Raw genomic sequence first — 9,662 nt, 5'->3', positions numbered from 1 at the left:
ATGACTATAGAAAATTCCACCCCGAGTACCTTTAGGATAGCCAACAAACATGAAAACTTCAGTTCGCAGTTCTATCTTTCCATCCTTTTTCCTCAGGACGTGGGTGGGACACCCCCAGATTCTATAATGGCGTAAACTAGGTTCACGACCATTCCAGCGTTCTAAAGGTGATTTGGGGATTGATTTAGACGGTAGGACATTGAGAATGTCATTCGTGGTTTCAATTGCATGTCCCTAGAACGAAGTTGGTAAAGTTAAGTAACTAAGCATGCATCTAACCATTTCCAATAAAGTTCTGTTCCGGCGTTCCGCTACACCATTTTGTTGCAGAGTTCCTGGGGCAGTAAGTTGTGATAAAATCCCAAGTTCAGTTAAATGATCTTGGAACTGCATATCCAAATATTCTCCACCCCTATCAGATCGCAAGATCTTGAACGTTTTACCTAATTGGTTCTGAGCCATTGCTAGGAATTCCTTAAACTTTGAAAATGTTTCTGATTTCCTATGCATTAGGTAAAGACATGAGTATCTAGATTAATTGTCAATGAAAGTGACAAAATACTCAAAACCACCCTTGGCTTGTACATTCAAAGGTCCACAAACATCTGAATGCATAAGTCCAAGTGGTTCTTTGGCCCTATCACCCTTTGCAGAGAATGGACGCTTGGTCAGTTTGCCTTCTAGACAAGATTCACAGACATGTAATTCACCTAAGGTGAGTTCCCTCAAAGGTTCGTCCTTTGTAAGTCTTTGAATCCTATCATAGCCAATGTGACCTAGTCTCAAGTGCCATAAATACATCATATTATCATTATTGGTCTTTTGACGTTTATTGGTCCTAGGTATAGCTACTTTGAATAAATCATTATTAAGAGCGAGGGGTTTGTTAGGTCACAGAATATTAAGCTCGTTTTCCAAACATGCAATACACAATTGTGATCCATTGAAAGAAATAAATATATTAGAACTTGTGAAAGTCATAACAAATCGTTCTAATTGCAACATGGAAACTGAAATTAAATATCTACTAAAATCCAAAATAAAAAACACATCATTTAATATTGAAAAGTTATTTCCGAACTTCAGACAAGCTCTTCCTCTAGCTTGGACCACAACGAACGCTCTGTTCCCAACTCTAAGCTTTAAGCCGCCTTCGTCCACTTCCTCCCACGATTCAAGAAGCTGTAAAGAATTACAAACATGGTTAGATGATCCATAATCAATAATCCAAATGGATTTATCATTCTTTAAAACACATGTTTCTAAGATAAATGAACTATAATCATTACCTTTGTTTTTCGCTGCTAGAAACTTAGGGCAATCTCGTTTCCAATGCCCTTTCTCTTTTCAGTGAAAGCACTTATCTTTACCTTTCTTGTTTTTCTTGTTCTCCCCTTAGGCGTCTGTGCACTCGTCTTTGCATCCTTTGCAGGCTTGGGGTTGTTTATTTGTCCACCTTTCCTCTCGTTTCTAGCTTTTGAAGATGAAGCTAGATGAGCTTTAACCTTAGCTAGATCACCAGCAACATCAGTAGTCTTATTTTCACCTCCTTCACTAGGTCCACCCATGACAGGTTCAATAATCTGAAGCTCGTTCATGACCTGCATCAAACCATTGTTGAGTTGAGCACGAACATGCAGACACGGTGCCATCCGAGAATTTACAGTGCCATCACGAACGTGCAGAGACGGTGATATCCAAGCATTTACGGTACCATCACGAGCGTTGACGGTGCCATCACTAACGTGCAGACACAGTGCTCATTCTGGGGATTCCTCAATCATGACGAATTCAGAGTTGTCACCAATCAACTCTATGTTGATATTCTGCTTCCAATTAAGGAAGTTTTCTCCAGTGAGTTTCTCCATCGAAAGTTGAGAAAGGATGGGACTAGACACATACACTACTTAGCTTTAAACTACAAATTATCAATAAAATAGAAATCAATCACATTTGCTCAATAAAACTTCTATTCACACAAATTACAAGAAATAGCACAACATATACCAAAATATGTAAGAAATGAAAAAAAAATACCAAAAACAATCATATCTCTATTTCTTTAGGTTTTTAACTAATCTATGATATCCTTGTCCTGGTTGGCGAGAGTAAAAAATACCACTAGTTACATAGAGTTGTAAACTCATTTAATAGTGGACATCACTATTAACAACCTACTATTCGATCAAAATAAGAAAAAAAAAATCTCTTATTTTATAAGCTAGACCCACGGTTTCAATAATCATAGATTTATTCCTAGTAGTCACCGTAGGGGTGAGTCTAGTAGAATTTGACCTATAATTATCTATCTTTCAAGATCTAACCTTGTCAAAATAACTAATGAACACCTTCCCTAGGGGGACGAATCAAAGTGCCTCGAGGCCTCATTAAGTTATTGACTATGTTAAACCAACAATGGAGATCAAATAAAATTCTTAAAATAAGCTTATTATTAAATGAAAAATAGTATTTTTTTATTATTTATTTTTTGAAAATTAATGACTATGGTTTTCCCAAAAAAAAATAAATAGATTAAATTTTTTTAAAACCAAAGTCCTATAATTTCTTATTAATTCTAAAGTGTCACATTGAAACAAATTTAATTAATTTAGAATTAATTCGTTGCTAATCAATATTTAGGTTTAACTAATATAATGAACCTATACAATTAAGTCCAACTCAAGTAAATGGGCCTTAACAATTGGGCTTGTATGGAGAAGGGGTAGGTCCAGTATGTCGTTCCCACTACAAAGGCCCCCTATCTTCCATACAATGTCCAAAAGACAAGAATTTAAACCTTCATTTTATTAATTGTTATTAATTTATTAGGCCCACCATAGTCATTCAAAGCAAATGGGCCTACACAAGTGGAATTACCCACGAGAGAGGAATTTAAACATTACTTTTTCTAATGGGCCCAAATAAAACCTATCATTTTATGAATAATTTATTTGGCAAAATCCATATATCTAACAAACATATGGGCCACTATATGCATCTAAGCCCAATTGCAAAAATACCACATATAGTGCAAACAGACATGTTGGATGGGCCTAATCATGTTACTATATGAGCAACTCTATGAATTTATGCAAAAATACTACCATTTATTTCATTTGCAAAAATATCACAATTAATTATCTAGAAATTATCAAAAAATTCAAATTAATTTAATTTTTACAAAAAATAAGTTAATTTAAATGAAATTTATCAACAATTAATAATAGTTAATTTAAATTTCATTTTTCAACAATCAACTTGGTTTAGGTTAATTTGAAAAAAAATATATTAATTTAATTTAAATAGGATTTATCAACAATTAACCAAAGTTAATTTAAATCCTATTTATAAAAAAATATTTTATTAATTGGCCAAATAAAACTGATATTTTTCAAAATTTAACCAATTTTAAATTTTAAAATTAATATCTTAACTATTTTCCAAAATATCTTGTGTTGTTATAACTACTAGCTAATATTTTAACCATTAATATATATATATAAATAGTTATAACAATCCTAAATATCTCAAAATAGTTAATCAAATTCAAATATCCATGAAAATATCTAACTAACAATATTAAAATTTCAAATAATTTAAATATTAAAAACTATAGAATAAATAGATATTTTTATTTTCAAATAAAGATTTAATAAAAATATCAAGAATTTAAAAGAAAATGTCTTAAATATCTGAAATCTTAATTCTAATATTATAACATTTTAAAATATTTAAAATTAAGTTGTTAGTCTATTTTTAAATTTTAATTTCAATCTTTGTAGAAAATATCTAATTATTTAAATCTCAACTAACAAAAATATTTTATTTTTTCAAAAACAATTTTAAATACAAAACAAATCTCATATTTTTAGCTTTGACTATAAATAATAAATTTCGACAATTTTAATTTTCTTTAATTTTCAAAAAATTTTTTTGGATGAATAGTACCTGTGATACTGTTCACCGGTTACTGTTCATCGCATGACATGCATGTAGACGTGCGCGTGGTGGCGTGTGCACGTGGCATGGGTGCGCGTGGTGGCGCTTGCGCGTGGCATGGGTGCGCGCGCACATGGCAGCCAGGCAAAAACTTTCGAAAAAAAATTTTGTGCAATTTTTCAAACCAAAACAATTTTCTAATTAATTTTTAACATGTTTTACAAAAACTAAAGCACTTATAAAATTAATATCATAGAAAACACAACAAAATAACCTAAATAATTTCTCAAATTCACATAAAATCAATATGCTTCATAAAAACATGAAAACCATCCAATTATTCAAACATATCAAATAATCCAATTTTAAACATTTCATGCATGAAAATAAATATTACCAAAGGCTTTGAGGCCAATTGTGGGGAAAACTTATACAATATCTTTATTTATTTTCATGTATATCTAATATTAAACAAATTAATACGAGATAGCCTAAAACATGTTTCTAAAATTGAATTCAAAGACAAACAATGAATAGAATACTTACAATATACACAGTGGGATTAAAGAGTCATTCCTTCTGTTTCTCTAACTCTTCTATCATCTCAGTCACAGAGTATTATCAAGAAACTGAACCGATCTTCTATTTTCTTCACAGTCTTCCAATGTATTCTTAGAATCACCTAGACTAGTGTGGGCAATTCTCAACACATGAGATAGATATAGAGAGAAGAAGAGAAAATAACGAAGAGGCTTAGAAAATGACTTGTGTTTAGAGAGAATCTAAAACTATCAGAAAATCTGACTTGTGACTTATCAAACTTATGTTTTGACTTCTCTCTAAGAATTCCTTTTATAGACTCAATTAGGCCATTTAATATAATTAAAAAATTAATAAAATAATAGCTATTTTAAAGTCCTAGGTCGAAATTATCACGGGCTTTAGGCCCGTGAAATTTCCCATTTGATTATAAGCCCATTGGACTTAAAAACAAGGCATGTATTATTTTCTATTGATTTAATTAATTAAATAATTATTTAAATCCTTCATCAAATTAATTATTTATAATTTGAACCTTGATTTAAACTTATTTATTAATTTAGATACCAATTTATCTTAATTAATAAATCTGCCATGATTTCTCTTTTCTTCTCAAAATTACACAACTATGAAACTATCCAAAATTGACCTGGTCAACTTTGATAATTCTAATTGATAATTAAATCAATTAATTTAGACTATCTAGATGATTTTATCCAAGGTACAATGGGGACCATGGGCCTATGAAATCAAGCTCCAATAAGTTATCATAAATCTAACAAATATATTTACTAAATTATTAATTCCTTTAGACTCCACTATAGACTTGGAACTGTACTCTTGAATTCATAGAACGCTTTATAACAAATATAGATACGCTATTAATTATCCATCGTTACAACCACAATTGTCACTCAATCCTCTATTGATGGTCTACAATAAGATAGGACTAAAATACCGTTTTATCCCTCATTGTATTTTATCCTTAAAACACTTAGTTCCTTGTAAATGATATTTCAGTAAACTAATTTAATTACTGAAATGAGATCTCTATCATTTAACACCTTGAACCAAACTAAAAGGAAACCATCATTTCACTTCTTCATCAGAAGCTATAGATGTTCATATCTATGATTAACACTCCCACTCAATTATACTACTCCCAAGATGTAAGTATGGGCTAGTCCGTAGGGTAAGCTGGTAACGAACAAGTCAAAGAACTTAAATAATACAATCAGTTAGAATACTAACCACTCATAATTGAGATTGAATTGACCTATGGTCAACTATATGATATGACTAGAATAGATAATAACGGTATGTTTACTTATCTTATCAACTGTCAATATCGGTCCTGTCCGATGTAACAAATACATCCGATCTTATCTACTTTGCTAATGTTCTGGAAAGAACATAACACTGTAATGTGTAAGTAGATCATATCGTAGATTGGCAAGTCAGTGTAAATCCGATGTACTGACTAATCTTAGGACTAACTTATTTTGAACATTTAATCATATTTATATTCCACTGTGATTATGTCACTATAAATAAGATTAGCTATATGCTCGGGATTTAATAGAAGTTTATAATAAACAAATAATCATGAAAATAAAACATGTGGGCAAAGTGATTGACCAAGTCAAAAAATGATTTTTATTCTTTTATTGATAATAAAATGAGATTACAAAGAATTTGGGTTTTAATTAGGACATAAAACCCCAACAGGACCTACTTTGGTTGAGGAGCTTTTTCAATGGAGGGTTTTGATGTTTCTCGATCTTGAGGGAGTTCCTCAAAGATTGGATTCCAAAACACAGGTCTTCTAGCCTGTGAGTGTTTGAAGATTTCAGGGTTAATTTTAGACTCATCGGGCTCAAAATTTTCTGAAATTTAGAAGAGGTGATTAAAATGATTATATGTGTATTTTGCTTCCACCTCTTCCAAAATAAGTGTAATGATCAGATATGATTGGAAACACTCATCGTTATCAGGTGGTTGTTTGCCGATGTGGAAAACATTCACTTCTAGAGTCATGTTCCCAAAAGAGATTTTCATGAGACCATTCCTACAGTTAATGAGTGCATTTTCTATTGCGAGGAAAGGTCTACCGAGAATGATGGGAATTTTGGACTCTATACTCACTTCAGATTGAGTGTCCAAGATGAGAAAATCAACAGGGTAATAGAATTTTTCAATTTGAATCACAACGTCTTCTACTATTCCCCGAGGTTTCTTGACTAATCGATCAACCAGTTGTAGCACCACAGATGTGGGCTTGAGTTCTCCTAGACCTAATTGCAAGTATATTGAATATGGCATGAGATTTACACTTGCTCCTATGTCTAGAAGGGCTTGGCCAAATTCCTGCTCCCGCTCCCCAATTTGGCATGAGATGGTGGGACAACCAGGATCTTTGTACTTAGGCGGTGTCTTGCAGTCAATTACCACGCTAGCTTGTTCTGCCAAGAATGTTGTTTTGTTGACATGGTGCTTTCTTTTATCGGTGCACAAATCCTTGATAACCTTGGCATAAGCCGGCACTTGTTTGATCACATGCAACAATGGCAAGTTGATCTTCACTTGTGTTAAAAGGTCTAAGATTTCACCATGATTTTCCAGTACCTTTCCAGTGGATTTCAAAGCTTGAGGAAAGGGTGCCTTTACTGGAATGCTTATTGGCATATCATCGTCTGGAGCGGGCATTGACGTACTCGTTGTCTTAGTTAAAGGTGAAACCGTACTTTGACCACTTCGAGTAGAGATGGCACTAACCTCTTTGAAATTTGTATCTAGAGAGGAGGAGGTTTGTGCCATGTGTTGCCCTTTTTGATGGATTAGAGGTTGAGCGGGAAGTCTTCCATGCTCTTGAATTGCCAAAGTTGTTTTTAGCTTTATCATTTGGATTTTTATGTCTTTCATTTCCTCTATCATTTTTTCGAAACAAGATTTGTGCTCTTGAGTTAGGCTTTTTTTTTTTTTTGCGCAAGCATTTGCAAAGTATTCTCAAGAGAATTACTTGATTTCATGTTATTTTGAGGAGCAATGTATGCTTTTCGCGGTTGTTTCTGCTTAGGCCTCCATTGGCTCCCACATGCTTGGTTTGGATCCTTCCAGCTAAAATTTGGATGGTTGCGCCAACCGGGATTGTAAGTGTTTGAGAAAGGGTTATAAGGCTTCTTGTAATCCCCTAAAGCATTGCATTGTTCCTCATTTTCTCCTCTTAACTCACCAAGAGTTGGGCACTCTTGAGGTTGATGTTTTGCCCTTCCGCAGATGAAGCATGGATCTCGTGTCTCTACCTTTGCAGCCATGTGGATTCCTCTACCTTCTTGAGATTTGGATGCCTCGAATTGTTGTCTCAATGATTCAATTTGGCTTTTGATGTTGTCGTCGTCCCTTAATTGGTAGATTCCAGTTGATCGTGGCTTGTCCATAGGACTCGGTCCATTCTATGTGTAGGACTTTTCAGCGAGTCGAGGTACTTGAAAGCTTCATTGGGATCTTTTTGAAGGAATTCGCCATTGCACATCATTTGCACAAATTGTCTTTGTACGCTTGTGAGACTGTCATAGAAATAGCTGATCAGACGCCAGCTTTCGTATCCATGACGTGGGCATTGATTTATCAAATCTCTAAACCTCTCCCAGACCTGATGGAAACTTTCATGATCTTTCTGGGTGAAGGTAGAGATTTGCCTCTTAAGGCTGCTAGTCTTATGGGGCAAAAAGTATTTGGCAAAGAATGCTTTTTTCATTTCGTCCCATGTTCCGATAGATCTAGGCCTTAAGGAATACAACTAGCATTTTGCCTTGTCTTTGAGAGAGAAAGGAAAAAATTTCAATCTCATAATGTTGGTGACATCAGCTTGGTTGTTGAATGTATCCACCACCTCTTCGAATTCCCATATATGCACGTACAGACTCTCATTTTCCAACCCATGGAAGGTTGGTAAGAGGTTAATCATGCAAGGTTTGAAATCGAAATTTGGCATATTGTTGGGATACATTATGCATGAAGGTGTGGCTGTACACGTAGGATGTAAATAATCCTGTAGCATTCTTGGTTGGACTTCATCTTGATGAGCCATCGTGGGTTGTTCAGGAAGTCTCGGTGAATCGGGAGAATTTGAACGAATGGAAGAAAACGACGAACTAGGAGAGTTTTCTAAAGCTTCTACTTGTTGTCTCACAAATCTCCCTAGTGCGTCTCTATTTCGTGGCATAAATTTTTGTTATTATTATTTTGTAAGTATTATAAGCACAAGTGTGTAATAGTGTAATAAGTATACACCAAAAATGTTCCCAGGCCAATTGGGAAGGCTTCCAATGTACCACTTTAGGCCCAAGAGCTTTCTAGAACTCCCCGAGGTTCTTAGAAAAGGTTAGAGGGTAACGCTAACACAGACCTTATTTAATAAATTCTAACCTAGCTCCAAAGATTGATGAAAATTTGTAACAATAAAAATAAAATAAAAGATAATAATAAAGATATTAAAGACAATATATATAACTAAATTAATAATTGTAAACAAGATGGTAGAAGAAAGATTATTAAGATAATGGAATCCACAAAATATAAGTTCAATAATATTTAAAAGTACATTGACTCCCAAGTTTTAGTAATAGTAGAAATTAATCAAACCATCACTTATTCAAATTAGATATTCTATTTAAGCACAAGTTCTTATAAAAATATAGGATCTATCTTCACTTTTCAAAAAGTTTAATTTCAAAGCATTTAGTGTAAATCAATCTAATGAAATAACAAATAAATCAATGAACATTATTTATAAGGCAAAACATGATATTTTTTTTCTAAGCATTGGATATGTACAATTCAATGACACATCTTACACAAAGAATATTGTGTTTTTGCACTAATGAAGAACAAAGTGTAAATATGAGCTAGCAATAAAAAATACATGATATTTAAGATGAAAGAAAATATTTGAAGAAGAAAATCCATAAACTTTATTGCACAAAATGGCAAATCAACATACAAAATAAACACTATCTAGTTACATATTGTTTCATCATCACCTTAATAATCTTACAAAGATTAAAAACTCATAACTAGAATAAAAATTACAAACAAAAAAATTACAAAAAAAAAATAGGAAAATTTGGAGGATGAACCCCCAAATTTTTCCTCTAAAAACTCATAGAAAAAAATGACAAAAA

General features: G+C 33.0%; 1 non-coding gene across 1 annotated transcript; it reads left to right on the top strand.

The window, feature by feature from the left end:
* The first annotated feature begins 8,081 nt into the window (after positions 1 to 8,081).
* Positions 8,082 to 8,188, top strand: LOC133827709 (small nucleolar RNA R71). Its single transcript, XR_009890361.1, has one exon. It is a non-coding gene; the product is annotated as a small nucleolar RNA R71 (small nucleolar RNA).
* Positions 8,189 to 9,662: the final 1,474 nt, after the last annotated feature.

The sequence above is a fragment of the Humulus lupulus genome, chromosome 3 (assembly GCF_963169125.1).
Source record: "Humulus lupulus chromosome 3, drHumLupu1.1, whole genome shotgun sequence".
In the NCBI taxonomy this organism is placed as follows: Eukaryota; Viridiplantae; Streptophyta; class Magnoliopsida; order Rosales; family Cannabaceae; genus Humulus; species Humulus lupulus.
The sequence above is the reverse complement of the archived record's forward strand: the minus strand, read 5'-3'. Positions and strand labels throughout refer to the sequence as shown.